Source organism: Pongo pygmaeus, chromosome X (assembly GCF_028885625.2).
Source record: "Pongo pygmaeus isolate AG05252 chromosome X, NHGRI_mPonPyg2-v2.0_pri, whole genome shotgun sequence".
Classification (NCBI taxonomy): domain Eukaryota; kingdom Metazoa; phylum Chordata; class Mammalia; order Primates; family Hominidae; genus Pongo; species Pongo pygmaeus.
The window spans coordinates 48,194,124-48,217,010 of NC_072396.2; the positions used below are offsets into that span (position 1 = coordinate 48,194,124).

General features: G+C 44.1%; 1 pseudogene; it reads right to left on the reverse strand.

Moving 5' to 3' along the window:
- Positions 1-1,191: 1,191 nt before the first annotated feature.
- LOC134739009 (nucleophosmin-like) lies at positions 1,192-21,212 on the reverse strand (annotated as a pseudogene).
- Between the last annotated feature and the right edge of the window lie 1,675 nt (positions 21,213-22,887).

Sequence of the window (22,887 nt, forward strand, 5' to 3'; positions counted from 1 at the left end):
CATACATGAATGTCTTCTGATTTACTTGCCACCAGCACAGAGAATGTCTTCTGATTTACTTGCCACCAGCACAGATGCCCTGCTTTTGGGCCCATCACCATATTTTTGTCCTTACCATAGTTCAATCATTGTGTCTGCTGAATCCCCCCATTAGCCACTAGTATTGTGTCATTGGCCCATCGAGGCCTCAGTGGAGTCTGCTGACCCCAGATTAGCCCTTATCACTGTTTGTTGCTCCTCCATTAGCCAACAGTACAGTTTCCTCAGCACCCATGAGGCCCCAGCAATGTCTTTGCTGACCCAACTTTGGCAACTATCACTCTGCTGATCCCCACTTAGTCACAAGAACAGAGACTTTAACCTCCGTGAACTCCCAGTACAGTATCTGCCGATTCCACATTAGCTTTGGCTTTCTGGTCACCCATTGGCCATGAATACAGTGGTTTTGGCTCTCATAAGACCCAATCCCAGTGTTTGCTGACCCTGTATTGACTGCCATCACTGCCTGGTGATCCTCCATCAACCATGCATAGAATGTCTTTGAATGCAATGATGCCCCATCACAGCACACGCTGCCCTGCATTGGAGCCCATCACTATGTCTGCTAATCTGATTATATGAGCCTCAACACTGTGTCTGCCAACTACTAGACACCACTATGGAGTGTGCCTCATGTTTCTCAATCACAGTATCTGCCAACCCTATATTAGTGTCACCACTGTGTCTGCTAATCTTTTTTTTTTTTTAGATGGAATTTCGCTCTTGTTGCCCAGGCTAGAGTGCAATGGTGCAATCTCGGCTCACTCCAACCTCCACCTCCCGGATTCAAGCAGTTTTCCTGCCTCAGCCTCCCCAGTAGCTGGGACTACAGGCACCTGCCATCATGCCCAGCTATGTGTCTGCTAATCTTGGTCACAAGTATAGTGTCTTCAATCTTCATAAAAAATCAGCCTGTCTGCTCTCCCCACATTAGCCCTTAGTCACTCTTTGCTAATTAGCCACCACTAAAGTGGTTTTGTCTCCATTACAGTATCAGCCCCATCCCTTCCACACTGATGTGTCATTGTCCCTTAGTACAGTGTGCTGACCTCATGAGCCCTGGCATAATGCCTGGGGTTCATTAGAGCCTACCCTTCATGAAAGTACATCATGGTTTCAGATGATCCTGTATTAGCTACCGGTACAGTGTCTTTAACCTTCTTGAGTTCCCACAGCCATGTCTGCTGATGCTATAGTAGCTCCCAACACTGTGTCTGTTGAATCCTCGTTGGTCATCAGTATAGTGGCTTTGATCTCTCTGATGACACCGTACAGTTTCTGATGACCCTCTATGAGGTGCAGTTATCGTTCCCTGATCTCTGTACACTGGTTTGTTGACTGTTCTTTCAATCTCAGCAATGTTTCCTTCAACTCTGGCAGTTCCCCAGGTCTTCAGGCTGTTTTCTTATATTTCTGACTGTTTATTGAGTGTCAGGGATTGTCCCTTGGTCTTTTTGGCTGTGGAGTCTTATCCCCTTTTCCTCTGTCTTCCAAATGCAAGGACTGTTTGTGGTCTCCAGATGTTCAACAATCCTGCTGTTCCTCAAGGCCAGACACTTTTCCTTTAAGCCTCCGGCTGTTTGTTTGTTTCTCTGGCTGTTTCCAAGGTAGTTCTCACTGTTGCATGACATGTGGTGACAATTTCCTCTTCTGTTTGACTATTGTAGAGTCTTTGCCTGTCCCAACTACAAGGACTGTACTCTGGCTGTTCATGTCACTGCAGGACTCTGTCTCAGTCCCTGTGGCTGTTTTCTAGTGTCCTAGCATGTTCGCTCAGCCCTTGGCTATTGTCTGGAACCAGACTGTTCGAGCTGCTTCTAGTGACTCCCCAATGCCTGGAATAGGCTACCTTACCCTCCCTCTTGCTACCTCAATCCTGAGTATGTTCGGGCTTCCTCTTGCCTCTTTTCTGGTCTCCTACTGTTTCTCCATCCCAAGGACTGTTGCATACCCTGGATGCAGCTGGGGGGCATTAAACAGCAAGTGGGAATGGCAGGCTGCAGGGGGAGCACCTTCCTTCCAGGTAGACCTCTAGCTGTGGCTGCCCTGGGGAAACAGTCCCTGCAGAGACGCTGCCTGCTTCAGAGCCCTGGTGTGGCCTCCTGGCAGGATATCTATAGCCCTAGAGTCACTAGATTTGCTTCCATCACCCTGCTAGAAAGTTCATTAAAGTGAACACCTCCCAGCATTAGGGGTGTCTGTGTGTGAATCTCTGTTTGGGAGAGACCGTGATGGCCGAGAGGAAGCACATGGAGATCACAGTGGTGTGTGGTGTGCAGCATGGGGACCAGTCCTGCTCTTGCCCGAGCCTCATTCCTTCTCCCTAATACATGGCATCACAGTTCCAGCCCAGAATCCTTCAGAAGTCCGTGCTGATGTTGGAGGATGAATATAGGGTGTCTGCCCCATGGGTGTTTTTTAGCTCACAACATGAAACCCTTATAATAACTTAATGTGCAATATTACTAACAGCCATTTAGTTTCTAGACAGGCAGTGTAGTGTAATGGCTAAGAACATGAATGCTGGAGCCAGATATGCATTCAAGTCCTGCACCTTAATGGTTTCTTAGATATGGGACAAAAAGCACACATAAAGAACACTTAAACTTTGCTAAAAAAAAAAAAAACATAAATAACCCAACTAAAAAATGGGCAAAGGCTGGGCGGAGTGGTTTATGCCTGTAATCCCAGCACTTTGGGAGGCCAAGGTGGGTGGATCACTTGAGGTCAGGAGTTCGAGACCAGACTGGCCAACATGGTGAAACCCCGTCTCTATTAAAAATACAAAAATTAGACAGGCGTGATGGCGTGGACCTATAATCCCAGCTACTCGGGAGGCTGAGGCAGGAGAATCTATTGAACCCAGGAGACAGAGGTTGCAGTGAGCTGAGATCATGCCACTGCACTCCAGCCTGGCTGACAGAGCGAGACTCCATCTCGAATAAATAAATAAAAAATGGACAAAGGACTCGAATAGACATTTCTCCACGGATGATAAACAAATGCCCAATAAGCATATGAAAAACTGCTCAATGTAATTAGCTATCAGGGAAATGGAAATCGAAACCACAATAACACTACACACCATAGGATGGTTAGAATCTGAAAGACAGATAACAACAAGTGTTGGAGAGGATGTGGACAAATTGGAACTTCTACATTGCTGGTAGGATGTAAAATAGTGCAGCTGTTTTGTAAAATAGCTTGACAATTTCTGAAAATGTTAAAAATAAATGTACCATGTGATCCAGCAATTCCATTCTTAGGTATCTATGTGGGAGAAACGCCAACATATGTCCACACAAAAACCTGAACACAGATGTTCACAGCAGTGCTATTCCTACTTGCCAAAAAGTGGAAACAACCCAAATGTCCATCAACTGATGAAATGATACACAAAATGTGGTATGTTCATAAAATGAAATATTAATCAGTAATAAAAAGAAACGAGGTGCTGATACATTCTGCCAATGTGGGTGAATTTTGAAAACATGCTAAATGAAGAAGTCAGTTGGGAAAGACCACATAGTGTATAATTCCATTTATATGAAATGTCCAGAGTAGGCAAAACTGGGGAAACAAAAAATAGATTAGTGGTTGTCTAGAACTCGGGTAGGGGTAGGTGGTAGAAATGTAGTGACTACTCACAGGTACTGGGTTTCTCTTGGGGGTGATGAAAATATTCTAAAATTCTGTTGTGATGGTTGCACAACTCTGAATGTACTAAAGCTAATTTAATTGTGATGTTAAATGGATGAATTGTATTGTACGTGTGTGAATTACATCTCAATAAAGTTTAAAAAATAGGAAATTATAAAAATAAAGATTTGAACTAGGTCAGTATTTTTTAAAGTTGAGTCTTTGTAATATTATCTTTAAAAAAATTTATTTATTTGTTTACTTTTATTTTTAATTTTTGGGATGAAGTCTTGCTCTGTCGCTGAGGCTGGAGTGCAGTGGCGCGATCTCGGCCCACTGCAACCTCCTCCTCCTGGGTTCAAGTGATTCTGTCTCAGCCTCCCTAGTACCTGGGATTACAGGCACGCACCACCACTCCTTGCTAATTTTTGTATTTTTTTAGTAGAGACGGGGTTTCGCCATGTTGGCTAGGCTGGTCTCCAACTCCTGACCTCAGTTGATCCATCTGCCTCGGCCTCCCAAAGTGCTGGGATTACAGGTGTGAGCCACCACACCCCACCTCATTAAGAAAAAAATTTAGGGCGTGGTGGCTCATGCCTGTAATCCCAGCACTTTGGGAGGCCAAGGTGGGCGGATCACGAGGTCAAGAGATCGAGACCATCCTGGCTAACATGGTGCAACCCCGTCTCTACTAAAAGTACATAATTAGCCGGGTGAAACTCCATCTCAAAAAAAAAAAAAAAAACAATAATTAGCCGGGCATGGTGGTGGCATATGCCTGTAATCCCAGGTACTCAAGAGGCTGAGGCAGGAGAATTGCTTGAACCTGGGAGGCGGAGGTTGCAGTGAGCCGAGATCGCACCACTGTACTCCAGCCTGGTGACAGAGCAAGACTCCGTCTCAAAAAAAAAAAAAAAAGAAAAGAAAAAATTTAATTAGTGCCTGCATAAAACTTTAGGGAAAAACATTTCTGTTTCTGCCTTGTCTTAGCTATGTGTCCCTGGGGAAATCGTATTTACCTCTCTATGCCTCAGTTTCTGCATCTGTAAAATGGGGATAAAAATAATGCCTAAATCTGAGGGACAATGAAGTCATAAATGTACAGTGCTTAGAATAATGCTAGGCACATATCCAGCTCTCTGTAAGTATTAGTTATATTGTAGTAGCAATGGCAAATATAATTTAATTTATAACTTAGTGATACATTTTAGTAATGGCAACTTACGATATTTGTAGCAATAATTTTATTCACACTGACAACTTTAACTCAATGATTTTGACAATCTCTCCCAAAGATGTCACAAATATAATATGTTCATTTGTAATGTTTGCTTTTTTTAAATTTTTTTTATTATTTTTATTTATTTATTTTAATTTTATTATTATTATACTTTAAGTTTTAGGGTACATGTGCACAATGTGCAGGTTTGTTACATATGTATACATGTGCCATGTTGGTGTGCTGCACCCATTAACTCTTCATTTAGCATTAGATGTATCTCCTAATGCTATCCCTCCCCCCCTCCCACCCCACAACAGTCCCCGGAGTGTGATGTTCCCCTTTCTGTGTCCATGTGTTCTCATTGTTCAATTCCCACCTATGAGTGAGAACGTGCAGTGTTTGGTTTTTTGTCCTTGTGATAGTTTGCTGAGAATGATGGTTTCCAGTTTTATCCATGTCCCTACAAAGGACATGAACTCATCATTTTTTTTTGAGACAGAGTCTGGCTCTGTCGTCCAGGCTGGAGTGCAGTAGCGCGATCTTGGCTCACTGCAACCTTCACCTCCTGAGTAGCTGGGATTACAGGCATACACCACCATGCCCGGCTAATTATTGTATTTTTTTTTTTTATTTTTTGAGATGGAGTTTTGCTCTTGTTGCCTAGGCTGGAGTGCAATGGCGCAATCTCGGCTCACCGCAACTCAGCCTCCTGGGTTCAAGTGATTCTCCTGCCTCAGCCTCCCGAATAGCTGGGATTACAGGCATGCACCACCATGCCTGGCTAATTTTGTATTTTTAGTAGAGACGGGGTTTCTCCATGTTGGTCAGGCTGGTCTCGAACTCCTGACCTCAGGTGACCCGCCCACCTCAGCCTCCCAAAGTGTTGGGATTACAGGCGTGAGCCACCACGCCTGGCCTAATTTTTGTATTTTTAGTAGAGATGGGGTTTTGCCATGTTGTCCAGGTTGGTGTCGGACTCCTGGCCTCAAGTGATCTGCCCGCCTTGGCCTCCCAAAATTCTGGGATTACAGGCGTGAGCCACCGGGCCCGGCCTGTAATGTTTTCATTCTTATTATGATGCTTGTACACTAATTTTTAGTATGAACATCTCCCCACTGACAAGTGGTGACATTTCAAAGACTTCTGAGCACAGTTATTCTCCCGATGATAATGTGCCTGTTTTCACATTCTAAAGTATTGGGGGTTAGGACTTCAATGCATCTTTTGGGGAGACACAATTCAACCCGTAACAGTTCCTCACTATGCAGTCCTCACTTGATAAATCTCCAGGTTTAAAAATCTCTACTGGGCTGGGCACAGTCTAATCCCACCACTTTGGGAGGCTAAGGTGGGAGGATTGCTTGAGGTGAGGAGTTGGAAACCAGCCTGGGCAATAGGGAGATCCCCATCTCTACAAAAAGTAAATAAATAAAGATCTGTACTATTGCCAACTATTGCCAAGACGATAACTTGCAAATCCCTAAGCCCTTGGTAAACAATTCTCTTAAAGAGCCCCCTCTCCTCAGTGTGACATATGTCCTCTTTTACAAATACCCAACTGGCAAATACTAACTGTATTAGTTTTCTTTATCTTTTCTTCTTCTTTTCTTTTCTTCCTTTCTTTATCTCTTTCTTTCTTTCTCTCTTTCCTTCTTTCTTTCTTTCTCTTTCTTTCTTTCCCTTTCTTTCTTTCCTTCCTTCTTTTCTTTTTTTTTTTTTTGAGACAGAGTCTCATTCTGTCACCCAGGCTGGAGTGCGGTGGCACAATCTCAGCTCACTGCCACCTCTGCCTCCCAGGTTCAAGCGATTCTCATGTCTCAGCCTCCCGAGTAGCTGGGATTACAGGTGCACGCCACCACTCCTGGCTAATTTTTGTATTTTTAGTGGATACGGGGTTTTGCCATGTTGACCAGGCTGGTCTCAAACTCCTGGCCTCAAGTGATCTGCCCTCCTTGGCCTCCCAAAGTGCTAGGATTACAGGCATAAGCCACCTTGCCTGACCAACTGTATTAGTTTTCTATTGATGTATAACAAATTACCACAAATTTAGCAGCTTAAAACAATACCCATTTATTATCTCACAGTTCTGTAGGTCAGAAGTCCTGGCAGGTTGTATTGGGTTCTCTCCCTCATGGTCTCACAAGGCCAAGGTCAAAGTATTTGCTATGCTGGACTCTTATCTGGAGGTTCTCAGAAAGGACCCACTTTTAACCTTGTTCAGGTTATTGGCAGACTTCAGCTCCTTGCAGTATGTAGGACTGATGTCCCCATTTCCTCGCTGGCTGTTTTCTGCTCCTACAGGCTGACTGAATTTCTCACCATGTGGGCGTCTTCATCTTCAAAGCCAGCTAGGACATGTCAAATGTTTCTCATGTTTCCAGTCTCTCTGATTTCCTCTTCTGCCACCAGCAGGAGAAAATTCTGCTTTTATGATGGGCTAATGTGCTTAGATTAGGCTCATCTGAATAATCTCCCTATTTTAAGGTCAACTGATCAACAACCTTAGTTATATCTGCAAGATCCCTTTTTTATATAATGTAATATAACCACAAGTGAGATCTCATCATATTCACAGATTCTACCTACAATCAAGGAGTTTATACAGGGGTGAAGGATATGGGGGCACATTCTTAGAATTCTGCCTACTGTGGCCACTTCTGAGCCTTTCCTTTTCATGAATATCCCACCGACATATCCCCATTGATGACCCCCTGACTGGCAAATCTCCCCTTTCAGAGATATCTACCCATTGGCAAATCTTTCATTCATGAACCTGTTGCGGAAAAAAAATCACCCCATTCAAAAACATCTATCAAAATATCCCATTCATGATCCCTCCTAACAAATCTCCCCATTTAGAAATAAACACATTGACATATTGCTCATAGATGACTTCCACTGAAAACTGTTGTTAATAAACGCCCATTGGCATATTTCTTATTTGTAATTTCTTTTTCTTTCTCTCTCTCTCTCTCTACCCCCCCTCCCCCTCCCTCCCCCCCCTCCCCTTCTTCCCTTCCTTTGAGATGCAGTCTCAGTCTGTCACACAGGCTGGAGTGCAGAGGTGTAATCACAGCTCACTGCAGCCTTGACCTCCCGAACTCAAGTGATCCTCCCGCCTCAGCCTCCCAAGTAGAAAACAGGACACAATTGAGAATAACCTATCAATCAATAAACTGACCCAGAGCTGACACAAATGTTAAAATTAGCAGACAAGGATATTAAAAGTTATTGTAACTATTGCATATGCTCACAAAGTTAGTAGAGACATGGGAAATGTTTGTAAAAGACCCAAATCAACTTTATAAGACTTCTACTTCTGGGAAAATGAGGTAGATGCATTTTTCCCCATTCCTCCCACTAACTACAACTAAAAATCCTGGATTGATGTTTCTAAAACAAACATAAGAAGATTCTGGGCTGAGCGCAGTGGCTCATGCCTGTAATCCCTGCACTTTGGGAGGCTGAGGCAGGTGGATCACCTGGGGTCAGGAGTTCGAGACCAGCCTGGCCAACATGGCAAAACCCCGTCTCTACTAAATATACAAAAATTAGCCAGGCGTGGTGGCAGGTGCCTGTAATCCCAGATACTTAGCAGGTTGAGACAGGGAGAATCGCTTGAACCCAGGTGGTGGAGGTTGCAGTGAGCCAAGATCATACCACTGCACTCCAGCTTGGGCAATGGAGCGAGACTCCATCTCAAAAAGAATAAAGTAAAATAAAAATAAAAGTGTGGCATTTCCCCCTACCTGGCTCCTGCTCTGCCTCTGTGTTGCACCTGCTCCCCCTTCACCTTCCGGCATGATTGTAAGTTTCCTGAGGCCTCCCCAGAAGCTGAGCAGATGCCAGCACCATGCTTCCTGTACAGCTTGCAGAACTGTGAGCCAATTAAACTTCTTTTCTTTTTTTTTTAGACAGGGTCTTGCTCTGTCACCCAGGCTGGAGTGCTGTGGTATGGGCACAGCTTACTCCAGCCTCAATCTCTTGGGCTCAAGGAATCCTCCTGCCTCAGCCTCTCAAGTAGCTGGGATTACAGGCATGCACCAGCACGACCTGGCTAATGTTTGTGTTTTTTTGTAGAGACAGGGTTTTGTCATGTTGCCCAGGCTTGTCTCGAACTCCTGAGCTCAAGCAATCTGCCAGCCTTGGCCTCCCAAAGTGCTGGGATTACAGGCATGAGCCACCATGCCCAGCTTAAACTTCTTTTCTTTATAAATTACCCAGTCTCAGGTGTTTCCTTATAGCGATGCAAGAATGGCCTAACACACAGACTCTTGGGGGTGGTCTCTTCCTCTTCTTTTTTTTTTTTTGAGACGGAGTTTCGCTCTTGTTGCCCAGGCTGGAGTGCAATGGCACAATCTCGGCTCACTGCAACCTCCACTCCCTAGGTTCAAGCGATTCTCCTGCGTCAGCCTCCTGAGTAGCTGGGACTACAGGTATGTGCCACCACATCCAGCTAATTCTGTATTATTATTATTATTATTATTATTATTATTATTTTTGAGATGGAGTCTTGCTCTCTTGCCCAGGCTGGAGTGCAGTGGCATGACCTCAGCTCACTGCAACCTCTGCTTCCTGGGTTCAAGCAATTCTCTGCCTCAGCCTCCCGAGTAGCTGGGATTACAGGCACCTGCCACCATGCCCAGCTAATTTTTGTGGTTTTAGTACAGACGGGGTTTCACCATCTTGGCCAGGCTGGTCTTAAACTCCTGACCTCATGATCCACCCACCTCGGCCTCCCAAAGTGCTGGGATTACAGGCATGAGCCACCGCACCTGGTGCTAATTTTGTATTTTTAGTGGAGACTGGGTTTCACCATGTTTGTCAGGCTGGTCTCGAACTCCTGACCTCAAGTGATCCACCCACCTTGGTCTCCCAAAGTGTTGGGATTACAGGCGTGAGACACTGCACCTGGCCTTCCTCTTCTATCTTTTAAAAAAAAATATATATGTGTATGTATATATGCATGTATATGTATATGTATATATGCATGCATATGTATATATGTATATAGACATGCATATATGTATATATGTATATAGACATGCATATATGTATATATGCATATATGTATATACGTATATAGACATGCATATGTATATACGTATATAGACATGCATATGTATATACCTATATAGACATGCATATGTATATACGTATATAGACATGCATATGTATATACGTATATAGACATACATATATGTATATACGTATATAGACATACATATATGTATATACGTATATAGACATGCATATGTATATATGTATATATACATGCATATAGGTATATATACATGCATATAGATATATACATGCATATATGTATATATGTATGTAGACATGCATATATGTACATAGACATGCATATGTATATATGTACATAGACATGCATATGTATATATGTATATAGACATGCATATGTATATATGTGTATATATACGTATATGTGTATACGTATATATATACACATATATACGTATATACATATATGTGTATATACGTATATATGTATATATGTATGTACGTATATACGTATATATACCTATATGTATATACGTAGATACGTATATATACGTATAGATGTACATATACATCTATACGTATATAGGTATATATGTATATATGTATGTATACACATATATATATGTTTAATTAACTGAATGCTTGCCACAATCTTCCTCTTATAAGGACATCAGTCCTATTGGATTAGGGCCCCACCCTTTTAACCTAATTTAACCCTAATTATCTCCTTAAAGACCCTATCTATTTCAGTCACATTGAGGGTTAGGGCTTCAACATATGAATTTGGGAGGGCACAATTCAGTCTGTATCAACAACCCTCGGCTGGGTGTGATGGCTCACGCCTGTAATCGCAGAACTTTGGGAGGCCAAGGCAGGTGGATTGCTTGATGTCAGGAGCTGAAGACTAGCATGGCCAACAGGGTGAAACCCCATCTCTACTAAAAATACAAAAATTAGCCAATCGTGGTGGCACATGCCTGTACCCCCAGCTACTTGGGAGGCTGAGAAGGGAGAATCGCTTGAACCTGGGAGGCAGAGTTTGCAGTAAGCCAGTATCATGCTGTTGCACTCCAGCCTGGGTGACAGAGCCAAACTCCGTCTCAAAAACAAAACAAAACAAAACAAAACAACACAAAACAAAACAACAACAAAAAAAACAAAGGAAAAACACAAACAAAAAAACTGGGGGCAATAAAGGTATGAAGGGCTAACATACACGCCTTCACAATTGTGTGCTCACCATCAAAATGAGGAGGGCTAAGGGAGGGTCTCCACCAGATGGATTCATTCACTTTATAGAAGGATCTGGGGAAGAGGAAGTCAGAGTGGATGCTGGTACAACATACAGTTTCCTCCCACACCACCTCATCTTTCTGTTTTTCCCTACCTGACGCAGTAGTCTCAGGACCAGAACTGCAACTGTAGCTTCCAGAAGCAGGGATGAGCCCTAAGCAAGAAACTTTAACTGTACTTTTACATGTTTATGTCAGAATTCCTAAGGGCTTGATATAGTTTGAATATTTGTCCCTGCCCAAATCTGTTTTTTGTTTTGTTTTGTTTTGTTTTTCAGTAGAGACGGGGTTTCGCTATGTTGGCCAGGCTGGTCTGGAACTCTTGGGCTTCAGTGATCCACCCGCCTCGGCCTCCCAAAGTGCTGGGATTACAGGCATGAGCCACCACACCAGGCCTCAAATCTCATGTTGAAATGTAATTGCCGGTATTGGAGGTGGGGCCTGGTGGGGGGTGTTTGGACCATGGAGGTGGATTCCTTGTGGCTTGGTGCTGTCCTCACCATAGTGAGTGAGTTCCCCTGAGACTTGGTTGGTAAGTGTGTGGCACCTCCCCCTGCCATGCTGTCTCTTGCTCTCCTGCTCCCACCAGATGAGACACCTGCTCCCGCTTTGCCTTCCGCCATGATTGGAAGCTTCCTGAGGCCTCCCCAGAAGCTGAGCAGACATCAACACCATGCTTCCTGTAAAGCCTGTAGAACTAGACCGGGCGCGGTGGCACACATCTGTAATTCCAGTACTTTGGGAAGCCAAGGTTGGGCAGATTCCCTGAGCTCAGGAGTTCGCAACCAGCCTGGACAACATGGTGAGATCCCATCTGTATTAAAAATACAAAAGAATAGCCAGGTGTGGTGGTGTGCGTCTGGGTCCCAGGTATTTGAGAAGCTGAGGTGGGAGGATCGCTTGAACCCAGGGATTGGAGGTTGCAGTGAGCCGAGATTTCACCACTGCCCTCCAGCCTGGGTGACAGAGTGAGACCTTGTGTCAAAACAAAACAAAAGCCCGCAGAATTGTGAGCCAATTAAACCTCCCTTCTTTATAAATTACCCAGTCTCATGTATTTCTTTATAGCAATGCAAGAGCAGCCTAACACAGGGCCTAACATGATAGACTACGCCTTCACCTCATCTGGCAAATTAGGGTCGACAGTGAATGCATGCAGCTGTGTTACCTAGTGATTGAGGTAGCCCACTGGTTCCACATCTATGTAACTATACCCTGCATGGATGGGGGTAGACCAAGGCGGAAGCATTTGCTAGACTGGTATTGCTATTGATAATCTAGACTAGCACAGAGGCTGAACCTAATGTCCCTTCCAAAGGTGGAAAAGTTGGGTCAAATTCAACCATAAATGGAGAGAAAGAGGAATGATACCTGAGAGTAAAAGAATGAAGAAATGTGTTGTGCAATAAGGAAAAGTCATTACACTGATGCCCTGAAAGAGGCCGAGAACAAGAGGTGACTTTATTTATTGGCTCAATTATATCAGATATCTGAAAGAATGAAGTGGCCAGGCATGGTGGCTCAAGCCTGTACTCCCAGCACTTTGGGAGGCTGAGGCGGGAGGATCACTTGAGGTCAGGAGTTCAAGACCAGCCTGGGAAACCTGGCAAAACCCCATCACTTACAAAAATTACGAAAATTAGCCAAGCATGGTGGTGCATGCCTGTAGTCCCAGTTACTCAGGAGGCTGAGGTGGGAGGATTGCTTGAGCCCAGAAGGTCGAGGCTGCAGTGAGCTGAGATTGAGTCCACTGCACTCCAGCCTGGGCAACAGAGCAAAACTCCATCTCAAAAAAGAAAAAAAAAAAGGCCTGGTGCGGTGGCTTACGCCTGTAATCCCAGCACTTTGGGAGGCCGAGGTGGGCGGATCACGAGGTCAGGAGATCAAGATCATCCTGGTTAACACAGTGAAACCCCGTCTCTACTAAAAATACAAAAAATTAGCTGGGCGTGGTGGTGGACACCTGCAGTCCCAGCTACTTGGGAGGCTGAGGCAGGAGAATGGCGTGAACCCAGGAGGCGGAGCTTGCAGTGAGCCGAGATTGAGCCACTGCACTCCAGCCTGGGCGACAGAGCAAGACTCCGTCTCAAAAAAAAAAAAAAAAGAAAAGAAAAGAAAGAAAAAAGAATGAAACCATAATGAAACCGTATGTTGCGAAAACTAACCTCAACATTTAGAACCTAACAAGGTTGATGCCTGTAAACCTCAGTGGCATTGCTCTGGGAGATGAACTGGACCAATTGTTAACAGAACTCCAGTAATGTGCCAGTATCTTTTGACTCTTACTCTGCAGGTTACATTTACTACCATAGCATGATATAATGTAACACTGGCATTGTTGCTAAGATTATAATATCTATATTGATGGTCAAACATATTGGTAAATTGAGTTAAAGCCTTTTCAAGATATAATACTAATAGAAAATGACTGCCTTGTGGAAAAACTGGTTTTGGCTAACCATCAGCTAATTTCTATGCTAAATAGTTTTTTTTTTTTTTTTTTTTTCAAAGAGAGTCTTGCTCTGTCGCACAGCCTGGAGTGCAACGGCATGATCTCGGCTCACTGTAACCTCCACCTTCCAGGTTCAAGCGATTCTCAAACCTCAGGCTCCCAAGTAGCTGGGATTACAGGCGCATGCCACCATGCCCGGCTAATTTTGTGTTTTAGTAGAATTTCACCATGTTGGCCAGGCTGGTCTCAAACTCCTGATCTCGGGTAATCTGCCCGCCTCGGCCTCCCAAAGTGCTGAGATTACAGGCGTGAGCCACCACACGCAGCCTGCTAAATAGTTTTGTGCAAGTTTACGTAAGATACAAATGGAGATCAAAGAGGAAGAATAATCAAATTAGTTCAAAAAGCCGGGCTTGGTGGCTCACACCTGTAATCCCAGCACTTTGGAAGGCTGAGGTGGGCAGATTGCTTGAATCCAAGAGTTTGAGGCCAGCCTGGGCAACATGGCACAACCCTGTCTCTACTAAAAATACAAAGAATTAGCTGGGTGTGGTAGCATGCACCTGTAGTCCCAGCTACTCTGGAGGCTGAAATGGGAGGATTACTTGAGCCCAGGAGACGGAGGTTGCAGTGAGCCATGGCTGCACCACTGCACTCCAGCCTGGGTGACAGAGACTCTGTCTCAAAAAAAAAAAAAAAGAAATTAAAAAAAAACAAAAACAAAAAATAAAATTAGTACAAAAATATGAAGATGTATATAATGGCTTGATAGGATGAATTAGTTTTTTACTATTATTATATGTCATATAAATGCTATACTAAAAGTAGATGCCCAGACAAATACGATCATTTTGCTGTGAATGAGTCTTGGCCAAAGGCCAGGGGTCACCTGTGTATTAAGGAATTTAACTTTATCCGAAGAGAGGTCTGGCTTTTGCCATCAGATTCCAGTTGGTAATCTCTAAGCCCCTGGACTGTTGTGTTTGATAGGAGTCTGTCTCTTTGTTTGCTTGGGGGTCTTGGGCCAGATTGAAGCAATGTGATTTAGGGTAGGGGATTTAGCCCAGCCAGATAATAGCTATGTGATTTAGGGTAGGGGCTTGATCTTCTGAGGGCTGGAAACTGAAATCAACCATGTGGACAGTCAATTTTTCCTACATGATTGAGCCATGGACACCAAGGCTTGGGTGAGTTTCCCTGATTGGTAACACTCCATGCTATTGTCACACAACAATGCTGGGACGGTATTGCTGTTCTGATTCTGTGGAAGAGGACAGCCGGAGGCTCTGCATTTATTACCTTCTTGGACTCTGCCCTGTGTGTTTCACCACTTGGCTGATTTTAATCTGTATCTTTTCACTGTAATAAAATGAAACCATGGGTATAATGGCTTTCAGTGAGTTCTGTGAGTCCTTCTAGTGAATCATTTTTTTTTGTTTTAGAGAGAGAGTCTCCCCTCTGTCGCTCAGGCGGGAGTGCAGTGGCACAATCTCAGCTCATCGCACCTCTGCCTCCTGGGCTCAAGCAATTCTTGTGCCCCAGCCTCCCGAGTAGCTGGGATTACAGGCGCCTGCCACCACGCCAGCTAATTTTTGTATTTTTAGTAGAGATGGAGTTTTACCATGTTGGCCAGGCTGGTCTCGAACTCCTGACCTCAGGTGATTCACCTGCCTCGGCCTCCCAAAGTGCTGGGATTACAGGCATGAGCCACCGGCCTAGCCTCTATTGAACTGTTGAATCTGAGGGTCTTGTAGACCTTTGAGTTTGCAACTGGTGTCAGAAGTGGATACAGTCTGGTATGGTGATTATTCCCTCTAACTTTTGCACAAGATAAACATACAAACATCCATTTATTGTCCATAGACTAGCAATTAACAATAAGAAATTGAACTTAAAAATGAATACCACACAATAAAGTGGAAATAGAACAATACCAAGTAAAACAGCATAAAAAATATGAAATATTTAGGGGATAATTTGTCAAAATATGTGAAAGATCTGTACACTGAAAAATACAAAATATTACTGAGAGAAATTAAAGAAATGGAGAGGGGGCTGGGCACAGTGGCTCTCACCTGTAAGCCCAGTGCTTTGGAAGGCTGAGGTGGGAGGATTGCTTGAGGCCAGGATTTTGAGACCAGCCTGGGCAATATAGCGAGATGTCTGTCTCCACAAAAAATAATTTTTAAAAAATTAGCCAGGTGTAGTGGCACACGCCTGTAGTCCCAGCTACTCTCAAGGCTGAGGCAGGAGAATTGCTTGAGCCCAGGAGTTGGAGGCTGCAGTGAGCTATGATCATGCCACTGTACTCCAGCCTGAATGACAGAGTGAAACTGTCTCAAAAACAAACAAACAAACAAACCAAAAAACCAAAAAACCAAAAACCAGAAAGAGAAAAGAAAGACATGGAGAGGTATCCTGATTTATGAGTCAGAAAACTCAATATTGGCCAGGTGCAGTAGCTCACGCCTGTAATCCCAGCACTTTGGGAGGCCGAGGTGGGTGGATCACCTGAGGTCAGGAGTTCGAAACCAGCCTGGCCAACGTAGTGAAACCCCATCTCTACTAAAAATTAAAAAAAAAATTAGCTGGATATGGTCATGCGCGCCTGTAATCCCAGCTACTCGGGAGGCCGAGGCATGAGAATTGCTCCATCCCGGGAGGCAGAGGTTGCAGTGAGCCGAGATCGCACCATTGCACTCCAGGCTGGGCAACAAGAGTGAAACTCCGTCTCAAAAAAATAAAACAAGCAAACAAAAGAACAAAATAAAAAAAAGAAAACTCAATATTGTTAAGATTTCAATTCTGGTCAGGTGCGGTGGCCTGTAATCCTAGCATTTTGGAAGGCCGAGGTGGGTGAATCACTTGAACCCAGGAGTTTGAGACCAACCTGGGCAACATGGCGAAACCCCATCTCTACAAAAAATACAAAAGTTAGCTGGGCATGGTGGTTCACGCCTATAATCCCAGCTACTCAGGAGGCTGCGGTGGGAAGATCCTCTGAGCACGGGGAGGTTGAGGCTGCAGTGAGCTGAGATCAAGTCACTGCACTCCAGCCTGGGCGACAGAGCGAGACCCTGTCTCAAAAACAAAAAAAGATTTCAAATCTCTCCAATTGATCTATGGATTCAAACCAATCCCAATAAAAATCACAACAGTCTTTTTTTTTTTTTTTTTTTTTTTTTTTTTTGCAGAATTGGATAAACTTATTTTACAATTCATATGGAAATGTAAAGGACCTACAACAGCCAACACAGCTGCCAACACAGCTCTGACTATTAAATTTACCTACTTGTGCAACCGTCACTACATTCAAGTTCTAAAACGTTTATATAGTCCCAATAAGATCCCTTGTGTTATTATTATTATTATTTTTTTGAGACAGGGTCTTGGTCTCTCACCCAGGCTGGAGTGCAGTGGCACAATCATGATTCACTGCAGCCTCAACCTCCTGGGCTCCAGCAATCCTCCCACCTCAGCCTCCCGAGTAGCCGGGACAGCAGCCGTGTATGTATCACTATGCCCAGCTAATTAAAAAAAATTTTTTTTTTTATAGAGACAGGGTCTTGCTTTGTTCCCAGTCTGGTCTTGAAGACCTGGGCTCCAGTAATCCTCCCACCTCAGCCTCCCAAAACGCTGAGATTTTAGGCGTTAACTACTGTGCCTGGCACCTTGTGCTAATTTACAGTTAATATCCATTAATTGTAATTCCTACCTTCAGACAACCAGTAATCTATAGCTCTCTATAGATTTTTTTTTCTTAGACAGTCTTGCTCTGTCACCCAGGCTGGAGTGCAGTGGCACGATCTCGGCTCACTGCAATCTCCACTTCCCGGGTTGAAGCAATTCTCCTGCCTCAGCCTCCTGAGTAGCTGGGATTACAGGCACACACCACCATGCCCGGCTAATTTTTGTATTTTTAGTTGCTTAGTATGTTTTTGAGGATCATCCCTGTTGTATTTCTCAACATTTTATTCCTTTTTCTTGGTAAATGTACCACATTTTGTTTATCCATTTGCCAGTTGACAGGCTTTTGGATTGTCTCCTTTTAGCTAGTTTGAATAATGCTGTTCCGAAGATTCAAGTGCAAGTGTTTGTGTGAACATTTGTCACATTTCCTTTGGATAGATACCTCGGAGTAGCACTGCTGGGTTGTATATATGGTAAATTTTTGATCAACTTTCTTTGCTTTTTGAGACAGAGTCTCGCTCTGTCACCCAGGCTGGAGTGCAGTGGCATGATCTTGGCTCACTGCAACCTCTGCCTCCTGGGCTCAAGCAATTCTCATGCCTCAGCCTCCCAAGTAGCTGGGATTACAGGCACCTGCCACCACGCTCAGCTAATTTTTGTATTTTTTAGTAGAGATAGGGTTTCAGCATGTTGGTCAGGCTGGTGTTGAACTCCTGACCTCAGGTGATCCACCCGCCTTGGCCTCCCAAAGTGCTGGGATTACAGGTGTGAGCCACTGGGCCCGGTCAAATTTTCGATCAATTTTCTAAGAAGCTGCCAAACTTTTCCAAAGTGGCTATTACATTTTACATTCACAGCAGAAATGTATGAAGATTTCTTATTCTCCACATCCTTGCCAACATTTCTTATAACTGACTTTTTAATTAAAGCTACTTTAGTGTATGTCAAGTGGTACCTCATTGTGGTTTTAATTGGCATTTCCCTAATGACTTATGATGGTATGCATCTTTTCATGTGTTACAGGTTGTTTTTGTTGTTTTGAAACGAGGCCTTGCTCTGTCACCCGGGCTGGAGTGCGGTGGCTCCATCACAGCTCACTGAAGCCTCGATCTGGGCTCAGGGGATCCTTTTGCCTCAGCCTTCCAAGTAGCTGGGACTACAGGCTTGTGCCATCGAGCTCAGCTAATTTTTAAATTAGTTTGTGTAGAGCCAGGGTCTTGCTTTGTTGCCCAGACTGGTCTCGAACTCCTGGGCTTGAGCAATCCTCCTGTGTCAGCCTCCCAAAGTATCATGTGTTTATTTGCATATTTTCTTTGGTGAAATGTCTTTTCAATATTTTTGTCCATTTAAAAACATTTTGGAATTTTCTTAATTTTTTTTTGTTTTAACAATAAAAGTAATACAAACCATTGTAACAAAAAGGGGGATTTAAATAGTATAGAAATTGGCCAAGCGCAGTGGCTCACGTCTGTAATTCCGGCACTTTGGGAGGCTGAGGCAGATGGATCATCTGAGGTCAGGAGTTTGAGACCAGCCTGGCCAACATGGTGAAACCCCGTCTCTACTAAAAATACCAAAATTAGCTGGGCCTTGTCATGCATGCCTGTAATCCCAGCTACTTGGGAGGCTGAAGCAGGAGAATCGCTTGAACCCAGGAGGCGGAGGTTGCAATAAGCCGAGATAACACCACTGCACTCCAACCTGGGTGACAGAGCGAGACTCCGTCTCAAAATAAATAAATAAATAAATAAATAAAAATAAAACAGTATAAAAATATATAAAGAGAAGCACTTCCTTCCTCAGTGCACTTGCATACTCTTCCCATTAACAGTCTGCCATGACCTTCCAGACCTTTCACTGTGCATTTATAGAAACAAACATCAAAAACTGTGTTTGCTGTGTGTTTTTACATAAATGAGGTCTTGCTGTGCATACTATTTTGTAATTTGGTTTTTCCTCCTGGCAATGTTTCTTCATTAGTGTTACCGTGCGCCCCTGCCGTATGGATGTTCCCCAGTTTTTCAACCAATACCCAAATTATGCATTCAGGATGTTTCCGGTTCTTTTCTACTACACACTAAACACTTTATTTTCGTATTCTTCTGGTATAAGGTATGCCACGCCATTCTCATCTTCTAGTGACCAAGGAGGAGTCTCGGCTCAGAGAGGACTAGGACAGACCAGGGTCGCTCAGCAGGACCCTAGCAGGCAGGAACCTGACCCAGCCAGAGACATGCCTGCTTGGAACTGAGCGGGTGGCGAGGCAGGCAGGGGCCCGCAGGAGCATCTGCCTGGGACTGAGTGGGCGTGAGGGGTGCGGGGGCAACCTGGCACTTCCCTACCCTATGCAATCCCTTTGGCTTTAGCATGGGGACACCGACACCTACACCCAAGCTTTTTTGCCCATTTTTAAACTGGGTTGTTTGTCTTCTTTTTGAATTCTTTTAATTAGAGATGAGGTCTCCCTAATGTTGCCCAGGCTGGTCTCGATCTCCTGGGCTCAAGTGATTCTCCTGCCTTGGCCTCCCAAAGTGCTGGGATTACAGCGTGAGCCACGGTGCCCAGGCTGAGTTGTGTTCTTTATAGATTCTGGATACAAGTCCTTTATCAGATACATGATTTGCCAGTGTTTTCTCCCAGTCTCCATTTTTTTTTTTTTTTTTTGAGACAAGGTCTCACTCTGTCATCCAGGCTGGAGTGCACTGGTGTGATCATAGCTCAATGCAGCCTTGAACTCCTGGGCTCGAGCGATCCTCCCGTCTTGGCTTCCCAGAGTGCTGGGATTACAGGTGTGAGCCACCGCACCTGGCCACATTTTTGCTTTAATGTCTTCTATAGAACTAGGTCCTTTCAATGTTGTAGGAGGTTTTTTCCTGTTTTTGAAAGGATTCTTGACTTCTGATCTTGGTGTTGATGATAGTGAGTCATTTTCATCTCGTTTGATTTTTGTGTATTTTTGGCTGGAGTGCCTCGTATAGATTTCTCCACTGGGGCTTTTTCTTCAGTTTCCTCATTATATTCACCATCTTCATCATCTCCCTCATCATATTCATCTTCATCAGTAGCAAGTTTTGGTTTTTTTATGTGGAAACTTGCTGCTGCTTCCAGGGGCAGATTGCTTTCCAGATAGACTTAGGGATTTGGCATCCTCCTCTTCATCTGACTCCTCCACAGCTGCCAAGTGCTACTAATATGCATAGGCCCTAAACCACACTTCAATTGTAAGACAATAGCCAGTGTTATTTCCAAGCCCCCAAGAGAAGCTTTTGGCTGTACAAACATTTGCAAAGTTGCCAGTGTTACTTTTTTGTTTTTTTTTTAGAGACAGTCTTGCTCTGCCGCTCAGACTGGAGTGCAGTGGCGCGACCTTGGCTCACTGCAGTGGCGTGACCTTGGCTGTCTATAACCTCTGACTCCCAGGTTCAAGCGATTCTCCCGCCTCAGCCTCCCGAGTAGCTGGGATTACAGTCACCCGCCACTACGCCTGGCTAATTTTTGTATTATTAGTAGAGATGGGTTTCACTATGTTGGCCAGGCTGGTCTCGAACTCCTCACCTCAGGTGATCCATCCGCCTCGGCCTTCCAAAGTGCTGGGATTACAGGCGTGAGCCATTGCGCCTGGTCAACCGGTGTTACTTTTAACTGGACTGCTTTCATATCCATTGCCTCTGCTTCAGCAACGTGCAATTCACCCTTTGCACCCGCCCCTAAACTGTCGTTTCTGAAAGATAACTGGTGCTCATTTTCATCATTATCCACTTTAAAGTGATCAATCTTTGTCTGCCTTTAGTTTGCAACCAAAAAGATACTTCTGGGAGCTCAGGGGGCTCATATCCATGTCCACTGAATCTTCCATGGGGTGGTGGCATGCACTTAGATGGGAGGAAAGGTGGATGGAGCTAAATGACTACTGTTCCAGAGAACAGCTACACAGAATCACATTGGTGCAAGCTACTTTGATTCAATTTTGAAGGCTGGCCGGGTGCACACACCTGTAATCCCAGCACTTTGGGAGGCTGAGGCAGGTGGATTGCTTGAGCTCAGGAATTCAGACCAGCCTGGACAACATGGTGAAACCCTGTCTCTACAAAACATACAAAAATCAGCTGAGTGTGGTTGCATGTGCCTGTGGTCCCAGCTACTTGGGAGGCTGAGGTGGATTACTTGAACCCAGGAGGTTGAGGCTGCAGTAAGCCTAGTGATCATCCCACTGCACTCCAGCCTGAGTGACAGGAGGAGATCCTGTCTCAAAAAAAAAAAAAAAAAAAAAAAAAAATTCAAACAGCCTTGAATCACTGGAGTAAACCCCACTTGGTCACGATGTATAATTCTTGATAGGTTGCTAAATTTAATTTGCTATATAGTTTTCTCGTGATGTGTTTGTTTGGCTTACATCTCAGAGGTTTCTTAGGTTTCAATACTGGCTTCATAGGGTTGGAGAGTGTTCATGCCTCCTCTATCTTCTGAAAGATTTTGTAGAGTGTTGGTATTATTTCTCCTGTAAATGTTTAATAAAATTAATCAGTTAAACTATCTGGCTTTGGGTTTTTCTTGTGTGAACAGATTTTAACTTACTTATTACAACTCTTTTCATATTTTCTTTCTTTCTGTCTTTTTTTTAATTTTCAGAGATGGAGTCTCGCTCTGTTGCTAGGCTGGTGTGCAGTGGCGAGATCTCGGCTCACTGCAACCTCCGCCTCCCGGGTTCAAGCAATTCTCCTGCCTCAACCTCCCGAGTAGTGGGGATTACAGGCACCCGCCGCCATGCCCAGCTAATTTTTGTATTTTTAGTAGAGACGGGGTTTCACCATGTTGGCCAGGATGGTTTCAATCTCCTGTCCTCGTGATCTGCCCACTTCAGCCTCCCGAAGTACTGGGATTACAGGCATGAGCCACCGTGCCTGGCTCTATTCATATTTTCTATGACTTCTTGAGTCAGTTTGGATAATTGGTGCACTTTTACAAATTTGTCCATTTTGTCCAAGTTGTCTAATTTATTAGCATAAAGTTTTTATAGAAGTATCTTGTCATCCTTTTCCTTTCTGTGGGGTCAGTGGTCTTGCCTCCTAATTTTGGTGATATGTCTTCTCTCTTCTTGGTCCATCTAAATATTTGTCAATTGTGTTGATCTTTTCAAAGAATCAACTTTTGGTTTCACAAATTTTCTTTATTGTTTTTTAAATTTATCCATTGCAATGATTTCCATCCAAATCTTTATCATTTTCTTACCTCTGCTTGCTTTAAGTGTAGATTGCTACATTTCTACATTTTTAAGGTGGGAGCTTAGATTATTGGTTTGAAATCTTTCTCCATTTTTCTTTTCTTTCTATTTGAGATGGAGTTTCGCTCTGTCACCCAGGCTGGAGTGCAGTGGCATAATCTCAGCTCACTGCAACTTCCGCCTCCCGGGCTCTAGCGATCCTCCCGCTTCAGCATCCCAAGTAGCTGGGACTACAGGCACGTGCCACCACACCTGGCTAATTTTTGTAGAGACGGGGTTTTGCCATTCTTGCCAGGCTTATCTCGAACTC